This window comes from Balaenoptera physalus (genome assembly GCF_965194825.1).
Source record: "Balaenoptera physalus genome assembly, chromosome: 6".
NCBI lineage: Eukaryota > Metazoa > Chordata > Mammalia > Artiodactyla > Balaenopteridae > Balaenoptera > Balaenoptera physalus.
In genome coordinates, this window is record NC_138885.1 from 55,698,728 (window position 1) to 55,719,863 (window position 21,136).

At 35.5% G+C, this 21,136-nt stretch overlaps 1 protein-coding gene across 2 annotated transcripts in view; it reads left to right on the forward strand.

Annotated features, from left to right (window-relative positions):
- Nucleotides 1-21,136, forward strand: part of PSMD14 (proteasome 26S subunit, non-ATPase 14) — a 90,571-nt gene that overhangs the window by 14,018 nt on the left and 55,417 nt on the right. The window contains exon 2 of one of the 2 annotated variants that reach the window (XM_082465183.1): nt 5,489-5,582. The exons of the other annotated variant lie outside the window; for it this stretch is intronic. The gene's annotated coding sequence lies outside the window, so the exon portion shown is untranslated. The remainder of the gene's footprint in view (nt 1-5,488; nt 5,583-21,136) is intronic. 2 annotated transcript variants of the gene reach the window in all.

Below are 21,136 nucleotides of genomic sequence, written 5' to 3' on the forward strand. Positions count from 1 at the left end.
TTTGAAGGATTATTTCAGGTCGCTAGACTTAAAAAAATAACTTCATGAATTGGATATGATCTATTTTATTTGTTATAACTCCCAAATCCACACAGTATACAGATTTTATATTTATAACCAATAACTATTTTTTTGGTTTCTGTTATGAGTCTTGGAATAGAAATGTTCTTTCAGTTATCTGTCTATCAGATTTTGGTCTAACATTTTATAGAAAGAATTAATTTAACATAGTAATGGGGGAAAATGCCTGGAATAAATGAAGAAATAATAAACTTTCATGAATGATGAGTCTCAGTATCACATGCCAGTTATCTCCAGTTAATCATAAATTCAATGCAGTTCCAATAAAAATATCAACCAAAATTTTCATGGAATTAGGAAACTGATTCTAAAATTCATATAGGAGAAAAAAAATCCAAGAATAGCAAATAAATTCTTAGAAAGGAAAAAGAAACTGCTCTACCAAATATCAAAATATATTTTAATGCTGTGTGACTCAAGTAGTGTTATATTGGTATAGAAATAGTCAGGTAGATCAGCATAATCAGATAGAAAGTCCAGAAATAGACTCATGCATATATGGGAGCTTGATTTATAATAGAGATGGTATTAAAAATTAGTGGGGAAGGAGAGGCCTGTTCATTAAATGATGCTGAAGCAAGTGGCTTTCTATATGGGGGGAAAACTAACATTAGATTCTTACATTATTCTGTACACAAAAATGTATATCAGATGTATTGAAGACCTACGTGTGAAGACTAAACTTTATAATTTTGGAAGACACACCTATTAGGATGGCTATTATCCAAAAATATGTAGCAAATAAACAACTGTTGGTGAGAGTGTAGAGAAATCCTTGTGCATTGCTGGTAGGAATGTAAAATTGTGTGATCTCTGTGGAAAATGCTATGGTGGTTCCTCAAAAAATTAAACAGAATTGCCATATGATCCAGCAATTCATGTCTGGGTATATACCCCAAAGAATTGAAAGTAGGGAGTCAGATATTTGTACAGCCATTTCATAGCAGCATTATTTGCAATAGCCAAAAAGTGGAAGCAACTTGTATTTATTGATGGCTGAGTGGATAAACAAAGTGTGGTGTATTAAAACTGTGGAATATTATTCAGCCTTAAAAAGGAAGGAAGTTCTGACATATGCTATGACATTGATGAACCTTGAAGACATTATGCTGAGTGAAATTAGCCAGTCAGAAAAGGACAAATATTTTATGATTCCACTTAAATGAGTTACTAGAGTAGTCTGATTCATAGAGACAAAAAGTAGAATGGTGGTTGCCAGGAGTTGGGGGTTGTAGTGGAATGGGGAGTTGGTGTTTAATGGTACAGAGTTTCACTTTGGGAAGATGAAAGTTCTGTAGATAGATAGTGCTGATGATTGCACAACAATGTGAATGTACTTAATGCCACAGAATTGTACACTTAAAAATGGTTAAAATGGTAAATTTTATGTTATGTATATTTTACCACAATAAGAAATTCAATTACCATATCTCTGTAATGAGAGTAACAATATCTACTTCAGATGATTCTTATAAGAATTAAATAAACTAACCCGTGACCATGTCAGACACACAGTACATAGCCCCAAAAAATATTTTTTGGAAGAAAATTTCATCCTTTATGACCTCAAAATAGGAAAGCAGAACTCAAAAGAGAAGATTAGTAATTTGACTACCTCAATACATTACTAACTCTTGCCCTAACAAAGACAATAGAAACAAACTTAAAAGACAAGTAGTAGAGCAAGAGGAGATGTTTGCGACACGTTCATTCACAACACATTTAGTGGAACCATAAATCAGTAACACAAAAAGGACCCAGAGGAAAAAAGATCATGAAATGATAATCTGTAGAACAAGATTTGCCAACAAACATGAAAAGATACTCAACCTCACCGTATATCAGGGAAATGAAAAGTAAAACAAGTATTAGATTAATTTTTTAAACAAAAGTTTGTTGTTTTAAGTGTTAATGAAGACTTGGAGAAGCAAGAATTCTCATGGAAGCCTTTTTCCTTAGGGTTGGTGTGGGTGTGGCAGTTTGGATTACTGAAAAATTGCAAAGTACTTAAGTGTCTATCTGTGCCAAAATGCATTATGATGGAATATTATGCAGCAGTTAAAATGAACTAGATTCTATATCTCAATATGCATAATAGACCTTACAAACATATTAAGAGAAAATTTCAGGTTGTAGATATATACATACAATATGAAAGCATTAATGCTAATTTTAAAAACATAGAATAACTTTTTTTTAAGGGCATGTAACTTTAGTAAAAGTATTACAAGTTCTATAGCAGCACTGTCCAATAGAACTTTATGCTGTGAAGGAAATGTTCTATATCTGTGCTAATACAATAGCTATCAGCCACATGTGGCTATTAAGCCTTTGAAATGTGACTAGAACAAGTGAAGAACTGAATTTTAAATTTTATTTAATTTTAATTTTAATTAACTTAAATTTTGTAGCCACATGTAGTTGTTGAGTCCATGATAATGTGCCTAGTGTGACTGAAGAACTGAATTTTTAATTTTACTTAAATTTAAATAGTCACATGTAGATAGTGGCTACCATAGTGTATAACACATAACACATGCCTGGATAACTCATACCAAGTTCATGAGAAGGGAGGGAGACAAAAGGAATTTCCACTTCATAAATAATGTTCTCTCTTTTTAATGAACAACCACAAAAATTAAAGCAAAAGAACAAGTCAGTGAATAACATTAAATAACATTTTCCTTTAGTAAAACTTTTTTTAAAAAGCTGCCAAGTAAAACATAATCAGAAATTCATTTTATTTTTCAGTACTTTTTTTCATGCCTTACTTAGACATTCCATATTCTCCTTGGAGTTGAAGAGGGTAACACTATAGCAGTTGCCAGAGACTAGATCATGCAGGGCCTTGTAGAAAATTCTCTTCCAAGTGAGTTGGGAGGTTGTTAGAGATTTTTGAGCAAAGGAGTTATGCTCATCATACTTCCATTTTTAAAGAACCTGGATACTCTGGAGATGAGACTTAAGGCAAGAATGGAAGCGGAGACATGAAGCTACTACGGTACTGTTTTAAAATAAATTACAGATTATGATTTATTTTTATTGTGTATTTATCTACTGGAGAGATTCTGGTGTGGCTTCAGCCACATTTGAAATAAAACCTTTATTTACTGCTGGTGCAGTAGCATGAAAATGAGCAGGTGTTTACAAAAGGCTTTTTATGAGTTCTCTTTATGTTCCTGATCTCTGTAACCTGTCTGTATTGACAGTTTTTACATGCTGATGGGTGCTTCTGGTTACCTTTTTCCCCGCTTTGATTCTTTGAGTATCCTGATGTGATCCTCTGAACATTTACAAAGAGCCTTTCTAAACATTGTTAGATTAATTTGGCCATTTTTGTTCCTATTGAGAAATAGGGAAGGGTCAAGAAATTTTAATTCTTGTATTTTTTTGCTTAACTACAAATAAATAGTGATTTTGCTTTAGAAACAAAGGAAAAATACAAAATGCTTTTAATTTTTTTTCATTTGCTGCTCTTGTCATGTAATAATTTTATTATTTTAAAAAGTATAGTTCCTAATTATTCTATTCATATACTTGAGCTGATGTTTCTACTGTAAAAAATTCGAAAGAGGTCAGGTCAAAAACAAGCTAATTAGAGCATACTCTTTCTAGGTGTCATTGTAGTATAATTCCTCTGAATAGTTATTAAACCCCATGAAAAATGTGCTCCTGAGGAGTCTCAAATCTGTTCTTGAGAGTTCTCAAGTGAAAGGGAAACAAAACCAACTATCTGGTGGGTGCACTATAGTTAATCTGTGTTCTTTTGTTTGAACATTCTAGTTGTGACTGGTCTTTCAACGGGAAAGGTCTTTGACACTTGTGAATGTTAAATTCTGTCTTGATATGAAATTACTGTAAATGACTTTGCTTGAATTCTTTAGAACATAAGGGGAGCAGTGACGTGTTTTCAGTTATAGTGAAATTGTCTTCCAAAATTAATCACATTCTGATGAAATAGAAAATCAAAATTATGAGGAAAAATGAAATGTTAAGATTTTAAAATTAAAGTCAAGGATATGATGGATCCATGACAGCTGATACTGCTTTTGGTAGGAAGGGTATATGGGGTGAGAAACAAGAGAAGATACCTCTGTCTAATATAGGAAACTAAGATGTTACAGCATAATCTTAATATTCCAAATGTATAGGATGTTACGATCATAAAAATCCAATTTATGTCTTTTCCTTCCCTACCCTCAACATTGTTTTACGTGTTAGATTTACTGGTAACCATGCTCATTTGGTACACTGATCTTTGGGTTTCCTATCTTAAACTTGTGTTACATAGTTTCTAATTTTTCAGTTCATATTATCATTTGGACAGTTCTTTAGGTTATCATACTCACTTAAAATGTGGACAGACATGGCCAGTGTTCTCTCCCACAACATGCATTCAGGGTGGTTCTTTGTGGAATATTTTCTGGGTTGAGCATCCTGGAAGCATGCCACGAGAGCAGGGCAGTGGTCTGCAGTGGGCAGCCTCCCAGTGCTGCTTTTCAAACTGTTGCCAGTGATTTCACAGGCTCTTCCTTCCAGGAGACTGAATGAATGCCTGTGTTGGGCACAAAGGGAAGGCTTAGGGACAATGAAGAGTTAAGTAATGACTATGATAGTTACACTTTTCTCTCATTCATTGTATATTCATTTCCTCTGTTTTTACTTGATTACATTCTTACCTGCCTGTGGCATCTCTCTGTTAACTATTAGTTCTTTGTTAGCTAGTGTTGTAAACACAAGAGCCTGAGTAATTAGAAGCAAAATGCTTATCAAAAGTAGATAGTAGAATGACAAAACCTAGTTTTGGAAAAGTACCCCTTTCTGTTTTATAGAAAAGGTATTCTTTTACATCATGGGAAACTACATATTTTATTACCTACTAAAATACATTTTTGTTCCCATTATATTGCTATATCACTATGGGGAGTTAATTTTGATTTTACTTTAGCTTATAACTAGTTTCACAGTTTCCGGCTACTATTTCCTTCCCACTTGCAGGTTCTGGTTACTATATGCATTTCCTAGTTACTATTTTATAGGCTAACTGAGGTCTTCAAATATTTTATAGCTCAGTCTTTCTACAAGGTTCTTCCTGGGGATTTCCTTGGCATCTATGAAAATTGTAGCAATATAGGGAGATAGCCAGATACTCTAAACAGGGAATGTAAGTTTCAGTGGGATCTGGAGCAAATGTATGGATCTGTAAAGAGAACTCACATATTTTGACAGTTGTATCAGGATTCCCCTCTAGAGTTTATAGCAGTGGTGTGGAGAAAGGGATGAGAGCCAAATGGACGAATGCTGAGGGCTCCCGTGTTTTAATGTGAGATGTTCTATGTATATAATCTCCTCGTTTAATCCTCACAACAATCCTATATGGGTAGGGATAATTATTTCCATATTATAGGGTCAAGTCACGGAACTAACAAGAAGTGGAGCTAGAGTTGGAACACAAGTCCTTCTGATGCCAAAGCCTATCTACATCAACAACATGTCCTCAGGTAGATAATATCTATAATAATGTTGTCACTGGCTACTTGCTTCATAAATTAAAAAACATTAAACAGTCTGGAATTTTTATTGTAAAATGTAGGTGAAGAGAAGATTCTTGCTTTACAATTTTTTAGGAAACCTAAAATATTTGAGAGGATTTTCCTTCATTATGACGTGTAATACTTGGCCAATGTTTTTAAAATATTTAAGGAATGAGTAAATATTTCATTCATTTTATTCCCTGTGACAATGTATATCTTGACATATTGATGAAGACAGAGGAAACAAATAGTACAACTTTTTAAAGAAGGTTTATACTTCTTACTCCTTTTAGTTTATAAAACATTTTCCTTACTGTTCAGAAACTGATTAGTGCTCTAAACTAATTGTCAAAATGTGTGGTTTCATTAAAAAAATTATTTTTGGAAGGAGGCTTCTATTATTAAGCTAATTTGAATGACCAATCTTGTTGTACCTTGACTTGTAATAATGAAAGAAGAGGTACAGAGAGCTGTTTTATTTGAATAATAGACTTGCCAATTAGCCATCAAGTGCTTCCATCTGTGAAATTGTTGATCAGATGGGTTAGCTGGGATGTTTCCAGACTAGGGCATCATAAATGGCACTTGAAAACTGTCACTCTGATGATGAGGTTTCAAGTATTACACTGCTTGATGCTGTGGAACCTTTTTTTCCTTTTGCAGTACCATGTTTTTTTAGAACATACTGATCCCACTTATGAATTCTGTGGCATCAAGAGAACTTGGGAGACCTGCCACTGATGTAAAGTTCTGCCTAATCTGCTGCTCTGGTCTGTGCTGAGATTAAACCAGAGTATTAACAGCTTCTTTCATGGCCTTCACAGTAATGTTGGTTGGTGATCTGACTGGCACAGGCAGGCAATGCTCATTACCTGTGGGCCATGGAACTGGCACATGTTGGCAAGTTTCTTTGCACTTTCCCATTAATATAAACTCAGTCTCAAGTGTCTTACTCCCTTAAGTAAATGTATAATAGTCTAAGCTATGTAAGTGTTGAGGTTTCTATGTAACAGTTGTATAAAGTGAATTTAACATCTGCCCTATACATTTTTGAGGATTTAAGTTACATATTGGTAATTATTACATTTAAAAATTTAATAACAACTTGGAAATATAAATTTCTGGAAATAATTGTCATATGTCCTTCTTCACAATACTATATCTTTCTTGCTTGGTCTTATATTTTATAGGATGATTTCTTTAGTAAGTTGACTTCCTTGAATACTTGTGGATATGATTAGCTATTGGAGTCCCTGAATGACATTCCTGTCTGTTAGGCCTGTATCATGCTTTTCTTTTCCCATAAACCCAGATTCCTGAAATTTGGGCAGGCTTCCTGGTCACCAGTCTGTGTGGGGACAAATTCATGTCCTTGTCACTTTGTGGACACCAGCTTGCCCTTCTGTCTGCCCTGGCACAGATCTCTGACCTGCCTAAACTCATTGTGAAAGGCAGTATGTTTTGGGCAATGCTGAAAGAAAGGCACGCTCTGGAGCTAGACCAGATCTAAACGGTGGCTGAGCTCCATGGAAGAGGAAGAGAATGAGAATGCTGTGTCAGTGTGCAGGAAAGTGAGTGGTTTGGGATCTTGTTCCTATTCATTTTTCTTCCAGGGTAGATTTTCATATATTTGAACCATCCTCAGGTACTTCAGCCTCCCGGAGTGGACCATCTATCCCCCAATGAGAGAAAAGTAACAATTCAAATGTTTTGTTGTTTGTTATTTGGGAGTATCTGACCACTGTGCCTTTTTTGTTCTCAAAGGTTTGGCTGTTCCCTCTCCTAGGCAAAAATGTCCAGTAGTTAGTGAATAACATTGATTAGGCAACAGGTTTCTGTTTTACAGGTGAGGAAATTGAGGCATATAGCAATTCACTTGTTCAGTGTACTATATCGTTTGAAGAAATACGACATTTGGGAAAAAAAAAAAAGTGACTTCAAAGCAGAACTGAAAGACTGTTGCTTTTAAGTGCTCCTCTGTAGAGCAGTAAATGGAAGTAAAAAAAAAGAAGAGAGATGTGACAGTGTGACCTGTGCCTTTCTTCCCAAAAGAATAGAACTTTCCCCTGTGCCTTTTGACCATAGTTACTCTTTCATAGCTTGTAAGCATTTTTTTCCTGATGTTTTTTCTGTCCCTGTTCCTTAATTCCTCAGAAATAGCAACTTGGTAATCTTTTGCATGGTATCGCAAATAGTATTGTGAATAGGTGAATGCTTAAGGAAGTTAGGGTAGTGGGCAAGAGTATTTCTAAGAAGTCTTGGAGAGGTGATTTCTGTCCCTTACCCTCTAGCTGTTATGCTTTAGAACTTCTGAGCCTTTTATGCTTCCAAGAGCATAAATCAAGGAGTTTTTTTGAGAACCAAACAAGATATTTTTTAAAAAAGGTAAATAGTTGTTTTAAAATAGGTAGTATATGACATGTTACAGAGTTAAGAAATTAATTGTGCGTATGTTGAATGTGTCCTTGCTGTTTCTGTCCCCTTCCCTAGAAACACCTGTTATCAGTTTCTTTCTGTTCTTCCAAAGATATTCTATATCAATGCTGTCTGATAGAACATTCTGTGAGGGTAGATATGTTTTATAGTTAGCTGCCTAATATGGTAGCCACTAGCCATGTAGCTATCAAGCCCTTAAAGTGTGGGTGGTATGACTAAAGAACTAAATGTTTAAATTTAATTTTAAATAGTTTAAAATTTAAACTTGCATGTGGCCAATGCTGCTATATTAGACAGTGCAGTATACATACTTAATAGTATATTCTGGAGATTGTCCCATTGCATACTTATACATATAAAGCTGCCTCATTTTCTTTAAATGACTGTTTGCTATTCCTTTTTATGGATGAACCATGATTTATTTAACCAGTCCTCTGTCAATAATGCTTAGGTTGTTTCCTATCTTAATGTTTTCACAAGGATATTTACTACAGCATTGGCAGCTTTGAATTTAGGCTTCACCACTTACCTTGATCACCTTGGACACATTGGTTGACTTTGAGCCTCAGCTTCCTCATTTATACAGTAGGCGCAGTAGGATCCACTTCGCAGGATTATGTGATTATTAGAAGTAATTTATGTAAAAGACTCAAGAATGGTCTAGGAGCTCAAATTAGGTGTAGTAGATAATAGCTTTACTGTTACTTATTATTTTAATAATGAGACCATAACAACCCCAGAGGCTGATGTTTGGTGTTGAATTGTGGCAGAAAATTGAGAAAGCTTTGCTTAGCCCATTTTAGGTTTGTAAGTATAGACAGTCTCTACCTTTTATTCACTTGACTTCTCTGAATTGTACATAGCCATCTGTAGATTACTTTTCATATGCTAATTTAGAACTTTTGTATATCTACTGGCAAAATTGTACATTTAAAGCTCTTACATGGTGCCTTGCCTGTCAGCCAATGGTTAAATTTAAGCAAGATCACTGTCTTAATACAACATTGCTTGTGTTTGGATATTTTATGGTATATTTGAATATTGGTGGAAAACAGGAAAATAAAGATGCTTATACTATTTAGAAGCAGCCATAAAATTATATGGATTATGGAAGTATATTATGAGTTTAGATATCATTTTTTTCTTTAGTATTTTCAGTGATGTTGCTTATAAATAAAACCCTTAGAATTTTATTGAAAGAGTAAACTTTTTGCATTGTGATTCCTTGACCACAGGTGAGTTTTTCATTCTTAATACTCTGGCAACTATTAATAAACTTGTTTTAAGTTTTCCTTGACTTCACTCTTCATAAACATTAAGATCTGTTAACAACACCTTTGCACTTCATATGAATGGTTTTCTTATTCAAAGTTATTAAAGAAAAGTTAGATTAATTTTTTTAAAGGCAGTAATCAAAATTTTCACAAGTATACAGATTAAGAACCAATTTCAAGCATGTTCTATGTCTGTGTATACTACAAAGGAAATGTGCTGGCGGGTTTTTGTTGTTTTTAATCTGAGTACCTAAATGGCATGTTTGTGAGTGAAACTCAGTTAAAGGAAAAACAAAGTATTAGCCTTTTTCTATCTAAATTTAGTATTTATTTCTAAAGCATATATATATTATATTGAAATTAGAATTGCTAGTTTTTGATAGACATCAGTAATTTAAGTATTAGAAGTTTATCGTTAAAAGTAGTAGGTGGAGTGGTAGCAGCTGTGTGCCAGGCACTGTATTATATGCAGTACATATGTTGATACCATTTAATCCTCATAGTAACCAGTACTGTGGGTATGATTAGCCCCATTTCACAACGGAAAGTGAGCCTTAGCTTTAAGCTGTGTAGTGAGGATTCAACCTCACATTTAGTTTTTCTGATTCTGAAATATCTATGCTGTTTACAATATTTTAGTTTGGGAAGGAGTTTTATCAAATTGTTGATAAGCATCATCATCTTCCTTATGTACTGACTTTATAGGAATTGCCCAGTGCAAATGGTTATTCTTTGTTCATGGTGATGGTCTCAGGGCTACCTCTGCAGATGATTTTGAGCAGTAAGTAATAATATTTTTCAGTGTGTAAACAGTAAGGTACATTTGTGTTAATTGAAATGATGCACTGAATCAAAGGGATTGGACTGTGGGTCAGGAGATTTGGTTCTGACGTGTAGATTGCACAGTTGTTTAAATTATCTGTGTTTACTTTCCTGACTGTATCTGTTCCTATCTGTATGTTCAATAAAAGTGTGATTATACTTCTTTGACCACTTCGTTGTTTTACGGATCAGTAGAAAAACGATGAGAGGATTTAAAAATGTTTTGTAAAGTCATACAGCACTCAACGAATACTTTAAAATATTGGCTGTCTCCAAGCACATAACGTTGTGGTGAGTTGTCAAGCCTTGATGAAGCATCCCTAAACTAGATTGTCTCCTAAGACCATAATTTCTCTTAACTTTTGGAGCTGTCTTTGGAACTACAAATTATGAGATAGGAGGTTTGGAAATTGCAGAGAGAAAGGGGAGTGAGAGAGGGAGAGAGAGGGAGTGTGTGTGTGTGTGTGTGTGTGTGTGTGTGTAAGTAAACACAGGTGCTGTAAACCACTTAACATTGTAGGTAGAATCAGGAGTTGATTTTTTTTTTTTTTGAAAGATAAGAAAACTGCTCTTAAGTTTTAATTGGGCATCTTTGAATGAATGCTATTTTTGCCGTGCTGCCTGAATTTGCTGAATTGCTATGACAGATTGTATTATCTACCCTATTTGTAGGCCTTTTTTCAATTTTATGCTTACAAAAGAGTTTTATTTTGTAGTCACTATATTTGAGAAAGATCACAAAAGGAGGTACTTGGGCATTAAATAACTTTACAATATTCTTGAGTTATAAGAAGTTAGGATAGAAATATTTATAAGCCTTTTATTTTTGTTTTATTTTTAATAGATTTATTGAGATATAATTGGCATACACTAAACTATACATACTTAAAGCACATAATTTGGTAAGTTTTGACACGTATACATACACCTGTGAAACTGTCACTACAATCATGGTGGTGAGCATCCGTCTCCCCCCTCCCCCCAGATTTATTTATGCCATTTCGTAGCCCCTCTCCTTTCACTCTTCCTCATTCCTCAGGCAACAACTCATCTGCCTTTATACATTAGTTTTCATTTTCTAGACTGTTAAACAAATGGAATTTACAGTAGATTTTCTTTTTCGTCTGGCTCTCATTACTATATTTCGAGATTCTTCTCTGAGTGTTTATCAATAGCTCGTTCCCTTTTATTACTAAGTAGTATTTCATTGGCTGGATATACCGCACTTTGTTTATCCATTCACCTATTCGTAAATATTTTAGTGTTTTCTGGTTTTGGGCTATTACAAATAAAGCTGCTATGAACACTCTGTACATGTTTTATTTCTCTTGGGTAAATACCTAGAAGTGGAATGGCTGGATTATGTGGTAGGTGTGTGTTTAACTTACTAAAAAACTGCCAAACTTCTCAAAAATGATTTACTGTTTTACATGCCCACTAGCAGTGTGAGAGTTCCAGTTCCTGCACATCCTGGCTAACACTTGGTACATGGTATGGTAAAGTTTTAAAATTTTAGCCATTCTAAAAGGTAGTGGTATCTGATTATACTTTTAGTTTGCATTTTCTTAATGGCTAATGATGTTGAACATTTTTTCATGTGCTAATTTGCCATTTATATATCTTTTTTAGTGAGGTCTTTGTTAAAGTCTGCTGCCCAGTTTTTACTGGGCTGTTTTATTAATGAGTTTTCTGAGCTCTTTATGTATTCTAGATATGTCGTTTATCAAATACGTGATTGCAGATATCTTCTCCCAGTCTATGGCTTATTTTTTTATTCTGTTAGTGTTTTTCAAAGAGTGGTGTTCTTAATTTTGGAGTCTAGTTTATAAGATTTTTCTGTTATAAATTATACTTTGGTGTGATATCGAAGAGATTTATGCCAACCCAAGGTCACAAAGATATTCACTTATGTTTTCTTCTAGAAGTTTTATAGTTTAATGTTTTATATTTAGTTCTGTGATCCATTTTGGATTAATTTTTATATATGATGCAAGATCCATATCTGCTGGGGTTTTGGCTGATGGTATATAAGACCTACACATCAATTTGGGGAGTATTGACATCTTAACTGTATTGTGTCTTCCAACGCATGAACATAGTATATCTCTCTATTTATTTAGATTTTCTTTAATTTTTCTCAGTAATTTTTTGTAGTTTTCAGTGTACAGAATTTTTATATCCTGTCATGTTTATGTCTAAGTATTTCATATTTTTGATGCTATTATAAGCAGTATTTTTATTTCATTGATTATCTTGTCTGTGAAAAAGACAGTTTTAGGGGACTTCCCTGGTGGCACAGTGGTTAAGAATCCGTCTGCCAGTACAGGGAACATGGGTTCGAGCCCTGGTCCGGGAAGATCCCACGTGCTGTGGAGCAACTAAGCCCGTGCACCACAACTACTGAGCCTGCGCTCAAGGGCCTGTGAGCCACAACTACTGAAGCCCATGAGCCGAGAGCCCGTGCTCTGCAACTAGAGAAGCCACCACAATGAGAAGCTCACGCACTGTAACGGAAGAGTGCCCCCGCTCGCTGCAGCTAGAGAAAGCCCGCTCAGCAACAGAGACCCAATGCAGCCAAAAATAAATTAAAAAAAAAAAAATCTATTGAAATTTAGACTCAATATGAGTGAAATAGTATATATAAAAAAAGGACAGTTATACTTTTTCCTTTCCAATCTGGATGCCTTTTATTTCTTGCCTTATTAAATTGACTGTAAATGTCAATAAAATGTTGAATAGAAGTGGTAAAAGTAGTCATTCCTATCCTGTTCCTGATCTTAGGGGGAAAGCATTTATTATTTCACTATCAAATATGATATTAGCTGTATGTTTTTTAATAGATGTTCTTTATCAGGTTACAGAAGTTCTCTACTATTTTTACTTTGTCAGAGTTTTCATCAGGAATGGATGTTGGATTTTGTCAAGTCTCTTTTCTGCATCTTTTGAGACGCTCGTGTATTGACCCTTTATCATTATATAATGACCTTCTTTAGCCCTTGTAATGTTTTTTGCTACGAAATTGATAGCATCCTAGCTTTCTTTTGATTACTATTAATGTGGTGTATCTTTTCCTATCTTTTTCATGTTAATATATTTGGGTCTTTATTACTTCCTATTTGAAGTAACTTTCTTGTAGGCACTATATAGGTAGGTCTTGTTTGTTTTTAATCCACTCTGATAATCTTGGCTTTTTAATTGAAATTTTAAGATTATTTACATTTAATGCAATTATTGATATGATTAAGTTTCAATCTATTATATTGCTGTTTACTTAGTATTTTTCTCACTTGTTCTTTTATTGCTTTTTCCTTTTCTACCTCCTTCATGTGTTATTATATTACTTCACTTATAGCATATGAATGTTAAAATAGTATATTTTATATCTCCTCTGGTATGTTACTGTTGTTATAATTTTTAGTCTCACCTGTTATAAAATCTGTAGTATGTTTTTATTATTTTTGTCTGAGTAGTCTTTTTTTTTGGTGGCGGTGGTAAAATATACGTAACAAAATTTGCCAATTTAACCATTCTTAAGTGTACAGTTCAGTGGCTTTAGGTACATTCACGTTGTTGTGCACTTAACACCACCATTCATCTCCAAAAGTTTTTCATCTTCCCTGTACCTATCATTAAACAATAATTCCTCATTCCCCTCTCCTCCAGCCCCTGGCAACCACCATTATACTTTCTGTTTCTATGAATCTAACTACTCTAGGTACCTCATGTAAGTGGATTTATACAATATTTGCCGATTTGTGACTGGCTTATTTTACTTAGCATGATGTCTTCAGGGTTCATCCATGTTGTATCATGTGTCAGAATTTCCTTCCTCCCTCCCTCCCTCCCTTCCTTCCTTCCTTCCTTCCTTCCATTTATGGCTGTGTTGGGTCTTTGTTGTTGCCAGGCTTTCTCTAGTTGTGGTGAGCAGGGGCTACTCTTCATCGCGGTGGGCGGGCTTCTCATTGTGGTGGCTTCTTAATTTATTTACTTATTTTTGGCTGTGTTGGGTCTTCGTTTCTGTGAGAGGGCTTTCTCCAGTTTTGGCAAGCGGGGGCCACTCTTCATCGCGGTGCGCGGGCCTCTCACTATCGCGGCCTCTCTTGTTGCGGAGCACAGGCTCCAGACGTGCAGGCTCAGTAGTTGTGGCTCACGGGCCCAGTTGCTCCACGGCATGTGGGATCTTCCCAGACCAGGGCTCGAACCCGTGTCCTCTGCATTGGCAGGCAGATTCTCAACCGCTGCGCCACCAGGGAAGCCCTGTGGTGGCTTCTCTTGTTGCGGAGCACGGGCTCTAGGGCATGCGGGCTCAGTAGTTCTGACTTGTGGGCTCTAGAGCGCAGGCTCAGTAGTTGTGGCGCACGGGCTTAGTTGCTCTGTGGCATGTGGGATCTTCCCAGACCAGGGCTCGAACCCGTGTCCCCTACATTGGCAGGCGGATTCTTAACCACTGCGCCACCAGGGAAGTCCCTCCTTCCTTTTTAAGGCTGAATAATACTCCATGTATGATATACTATGTTTTGTTTATTCATCTGATGATGGACATTTGGGTTGTTTCAACCTTTTGGCTATTGTGAATAATGCTTCTGTGAACATTGGTGTACAAATATCTGTTCTAATCACTGTGTTAAATTCTTTTGGGTATATACCCAGAAGTGGATTTGCTGGATCGTATGTTAATTCTGTTTTTAAGTTTTTGAGGAACTGCCATACTATTTTTCACAGCAGTGCATTATCTTTTAGAGATTTAAATAATAAGAAAAAATCATATATTTACCTATGTAGTTATCATTTCCTGTGTTCTTTCTTTTGTGTGGATCTGTATTTTTATCTCGTATTATTTTTCCTTTGCCTGAAGGACATAACATTTTTTGTAATGCAGGTCTGCTGCCCATTAAAAAAATTGGGCTATTTTTCTTTTAATATTGAGCTGTAGAAGTTCTTTATATACTGTGGACTCAAGCCTCCTTATATGATTTACAAATATTTTCTTCCAGTCTGTGGGCTCTCTTTTCACTTTCTTGATGGTGATTAGCTTTCTCTTTTATGATGTGTGCTTTTTTATTTTTCCTTTGGCTGCACAGCTCAGCATGCGGGATCTTAGTTCCCTGACCAGGGATCGAACCTGCACCCCCTGCAGTGGAAGCACAGAGTCTTAACCACTGCACCTCCAGGGAAGTCCTATGACTTGTGCTTTTGATGTTATACTAAGAAATCATTGTTTAGCCAGAGTTCATGAAGGTTTACTCCTCTGTTTTCTTCCAAGAGTTTTATGATTTTAGCTCTTGCATTTAGTTCTGTGATCCACTTTGTGCATGGTGTGAGGTCATACTTTTGCATATAGATATCTAGTTTTCTCAGCACTATCTGTTGAAAAGACTCTTCTTTCCCCATTGAATTGTCTTGGCTCCTTTATCAAAGATTTATTGACCATAAATGTTGGGATTTATTTCTGAACTTTCAAATCTGTTTCATTGATCTCAGTATCTCTCCTTATTGTTCTGTAATACTTTAAAGATTTTTCTCTTTATCACTGGTTTTTAGTTATGGTATGCAGTGTATAGTTTTCTTCATATTTCTTGTGCTTGTGGTTTGTTGACCTTCCCATATCTGTAGATTTATTATTTTCATCAAGTTTCAACAGATTTTGAAATTATTTTTTATAATATTTTTTCTGTCCTCCTACCACCTTTCCCACCCTTTCAAGGATCCTGATGACATGTATATTTTTCTTACAGTAGTTGTCCCTGCTGATGGCTCTGTTAATTTTTTTCCAATGTCTTTGGTCTCTGTGTTTTATTTCCTATTGCTGTGTCTTCAAGCTCACTCAATTTTTTCTTGTGCAGTGTTTGATCTTTCATTAAATCTATCCAATATATTTTTCATCTTACAGCATTTTTTTCTATCTTTTGGCCACCCATGGACACCCTAGAGATAGAGCTCCCCCAAGCCCCTCTAAATTCACCACATATTTTATCCTGTTGCCACTGATGTATTGTGGCATTCATCATAAGAAGTTTAATTTGGGTCATTTTTATGTCTTTCATGTCTTAACTTATTGACAGTTACAATAAGATTTTAATGTCCTTGTCTGTTAATTTTAACATCTATGTTGGTTCCAGATTGGTTTCAATTAATTGATTTATCTCCTCATTGTGGGTCATATTTTCTTGCTCTTTTGCATGCCTGGTAATTTTTTTACTAGTGCCTGACATTGTGAGTTTTACTTTGTATGTTGGCTGTTTTTTATTTTTATAGAATATTCTTGATACTTGTTATGGGATACAGTTAAATTACTTGGAAGCTGTTTGATTCTTTCTATTTTGCTTTTAAAATTTGTTAGGTGAGACTGGAACAGTGCTTAGTCTTGGGCTCATTATTTCCACTACTGAGGCAAGACCTTTCTGTCTAATCAATGCCTTGTGCATTTTAAAGTTTTTCTGTTTGGCTGATGGGAAAAGCATTATTACCAGTGCTATGTGAGAGGTAGGTACTCCTCCCTCTAATCTTTTTGGGTGTTCTTAACCCAGCCTTAAGTAGTTTCCTCATATACCTGCACTGATTGGTACTCAGTTGAATATTCAAGGAGGACCCTCAGAAGATCCCGAGGTTTTTCTCCCTTTGCAGCTATTTTCTCTCTGGTAGTCTGTCCTGATAACTCTAGCTGCTTTGGTATCCCAGTAACCTCAGCTCTTAACATCCCAATTTAGAGAGTCCAGTAGTCTTTGCCTGGTTTCCTTTCCCCTGCACCGTAGCCTGGAAGCTGTCTCAAGGCAATAAGCTAGGGTAGTAGCAGGGTTCACCTGCTTTGTTTCCGGGTTCTCAGAGATCACTGTCTTTTGTTGCCTGATCAGTGTCTTGCAAGCTATTGTTTTGTATAGTTTTATCTTTTTTATTTGTTTCTGGTGAGAACGTAAATTTAGTCCCTGTTACTCTATCTTGGACATAAGCAGATGTCTTTTTTATTTACTTTTTAATAAGAAAAATTTGTGTGGGACTGGATATTCTAGATGGATTCTCTTTTCTAGTGGAACTTTAGAGAGATCAGTGTTAAAATTGTACTTAGATTTTAAGAAAATGTGCTGACATCGAATAGTTAATTGAAACCAAATTAACAGAAAGTGCTGTTCTTTCTTAGCGTTCAGAGATAGTAAATAAACAAGATAGGTTATTGCTTTATGGACACATAAAATTTAATGTGTAAGGCAGGATTTCTTAAACAGGATAGATAGCACAAATACTAACAGGATAGATTGATAAATTTACATTGAAATTTAAAATTCGTTTTCCTTTATAAACGTGATTATAAAATAAATAGTTAATATTTGTGGAACACTTAGATGTGCCAGGCACTGTTCTAAGCACTTTAAATATATTAACTCATGCAGTCCTTCCAACAACTATATGAAGTTGTCTTATTGTTAAGAGTCCTCATTTTTTCAGATAAAACTGAGGCATGAAGAAATGTAAAAAGCAAAGTGGGGAGCCGCAGATTGGGAAGGATATACCTAACATATAATGGACAAAGCACTAGTCATCAGTATATATATTTTGCTTCTACAAATCAATAAGAAAAAGACATACATTTTTAAATGGGCGAAAGATAGGAGCATTAGAAGAAGAAACACAAATGGTTTATAAACATGTATAAGCTAGTGGTAGTATACAACCACCTTGTACATTTTGGTAAAATCTAGTAATTGCTTATCCTACATCCTAGGAGATCTTTTCCTAATTATATTCCCTAGGGAAAGTCTCCCACCTGGATACAAGAACATTCACAACAGCATTGTTTATAACCCTTCGGTACTCCTTTCTTAAAGGGCCGGATAGTAAATATTTTAGACTTGTGGACTAAATGGTTTCTGTTGCAACCACTCAATTTCACTCTGCCATTGTAGTGTTAAAGCAGCCATACATACATAATACAAAATGAATGTGCCTGCCTGTGTTCCAATAAAACTTCATTTTTTAAAAACAGTCAGCTGGTTCTCCCACAGGCCCTAGTTTGCTGATCTCTAGTTTATAATATCAAAAAATTGAAAACAACCTAATTGTCCATCAGTAGGAGAATGTGTACATAACTTTGCTCAACAGTGGACTTTTGTAAAGTAGGTGATCTACACATATCAATCAGCATGATTAATCTGTACTAACATGCTGGAGGAAAAAAGCAAGTGGAGGAATAATACATTCTAAGTTTTAATATACAATTTAAAAACATACAAATACTATAAAATATATTACCTATATGTGCTTACATAGTGAAAGTATAAGGAAATGCATGATATCACCAAAAATTAGAAGAGTAGGTACAACAGGGGGTATGGAGAAGATGCGGTCAATCAGGGAGGATGACACAGGAGCTTCAGCCTAACTTTTGGTGATGTTTTATTTCATAAGCTGTTTAGTGAGTGTATTATTTATTAGGTCTTTTGTGTCTCTTAAATATTTTATAATAAGGTTTAAAAGAAACAGAGTTTAAAAGAAATTAACAGTGGTTGGTTTGAAAAAAACATTTGTTGTTTGCTCTGTGGATAGGTGTCACTTGGCTCTCTTTTTCTCTCAGCTGCTCACACACCTGCCTCATTGGCCTCTCTGACACCCAGGAAGGCAACTTTCTACTCTTAGGCCTAAAACAGATTAGTTTCCTAAACAATAACCCTCGTGTCCAGTCTGCTGCCTAATTGGTTTACTATCTCAGTCTCTTGTTCTCTTTCTAAGTATACTTCAAGCATATTAGTTTCCTTTTCTCTAGCCTCTCATTTATTCGGCCTTTTGGATATACTTATCCTCCTGGAGAAGGGATCTAAAGTTCTTAACGGAGACCACACAAGCATAGGATTGCCTTTGGCATTTTCATGTGTGCTTGGCTCACAGAGACATCAGAATGCCTTGCTTGGCATGTTTTTGGGTGAGATAGTGATCAAAAAATAAAAGCCAAAACTGCATTTATTTATGAAGAAATTGAAGAGTTATTTATTGAGCATCTTTTTGTAATTCCTCAAGTGTCCCATGTCATTCTTCTCATTCATTCATGACTTTGTATAAGGAATTCTCTCTAAACGAATGTCCTTTGCCTCCATTGCTTGTCTAATGAATTACTACTTACTCTCCTTCCACAGTGCTTAGATAATCCCCTTTCCTCAGAAGTCTTCTATGGTATGTCAGTGAGGAAGGCTGGGGTATGCTTTAGCAACAACCCTTAAACCTCAACCGCTTAAAACTACAAAGCTTTCTTTTTTGTTCGCGCTGGGTCGGCTGGGTACTATTCTGTGGTGTCATCCTTACTCTGGGACTCAAGCTGATAGAACATCATCACTGAGCACTGGCTCTTAAAAAGCTTTGACTGGGAATGACAGGTCACCTCTGCTTACATCTCATGGGCTAAAGCAAGTCACATGTTCACATCTAACTTCAATCAAGGAGATGCAGTTCTGTTATGTTCCAGAGAGAAGGGCTGTAGCAGTAATTGTCACCCATGATGTCTCCAAACCTGATTAATCTCTCATTTCATATTTCTGTGACACTGTGTAAAACCTTTGTATTTCACTGAGTTGAAATGATAATAAAACCCTATAGTAATATTGAATGTGATATGTTTGGCAGTTGGCTGTAGACCTCTGAAGTTCCTAGCCAGGTAGCTGGGCAGACTTAACCTCAGTCATTTCATTAACCTTGCAATAATGAAATCTTTGCTTTATAAGTTTACAACAGTGGTTCTCAACCTTGGCTGTACTTTAGAATCACTCACCCCAGAGCAGTTTAAATCAGAGTCTCGGAGGGTGGGTCCAGGCATCAGAATTTTTTAAGCTCGCCAGGTGATTCTGAGGAATAAACAGGGTTTAAGAACCACTGGCTTCCATGTTCATTGCTTGTTTGCTTTTTGGGGAGGCCCTTTGAAAATAAGGCTTCATTTTTATTATATCCCCAAGGCTTATTCTCTTGCCTATTTTTTTGGTACCAAACCCATATTACAATTATATATATATTTTTATATTTACTTGTATAATTATCTGTCTCCTACATACATTTTAAGGACTAGCACCACATGTAATTGGTTCATCATATACCTAGTTCATGTCATAGTATGTAGCACATACAGTTTCCCCAAGTCCTTCTTTTCCTTTTTCTCTCCCTAGCCATGCCCACAATTTTTGGATTCCCTCTACTCTGTATGGTACTTTTTCTTATATAATACATGGTTCCTTGGTCTTTCTCTTCTTTCATTAGATGAGATAAATAACATATTTGAAAAAATATAAAGCAAGATGCACCCGAACAGGCAAGGTTATTAAAGTGTTCTGTGTTAACACCTCTAGGGCCTGGCTCTTATGGCTGCTTAGTGGCTCTAATAAGCTGGTCACAGTAGCATCCACTTAACCCTCAGCTCCTCTGATCAGTGATCCAGCTAGTCTTGAACTCTGTCTTCTCTTCCAGGGATACCCATTGCTTGGATGTCAGGTAATCAGCTTTTTATAAATATTTGTTGAAAAAATATTTTATTTTGAGAACTATATGTTAAAGAGAAATAGCCCTTGGCCTCAAGACTATAAGTCAGATATAATATTTGTACAACTTCTATAAACCAAAGAGACACTACATATTACTATAAGCATTTTGTATGGAAAACACGCCATCTTCTCTCTTGTCTTGTAACTGTGTATTTCTTTTAAGCATGTCAGAGAACTCCAAACTGTTTGATTTATATTCTGAAGTGCTGGATATTTTTCATAAAAGGCAAAGTGTGGATAAGAAAAAAAATGACCTTTAAAAAAAGTCACATCCCCAGTAAAACACCCATTGAAATGGAAGCAGTATTAACTCATGTTTGGCTTCTTAAGAGTCCATGCTTCAGTCAGCCCATTTTATTTTTTTAAAAAGCTTTGAATGGTAATGTACAGGATGATTGCTGTTTCATCTCTTTGTGCCTTTAAATGTCAGTTTCTCTCCTTGCCACTCTCCTCTCTTTTTTTTTTTTTTTTTTTTTTT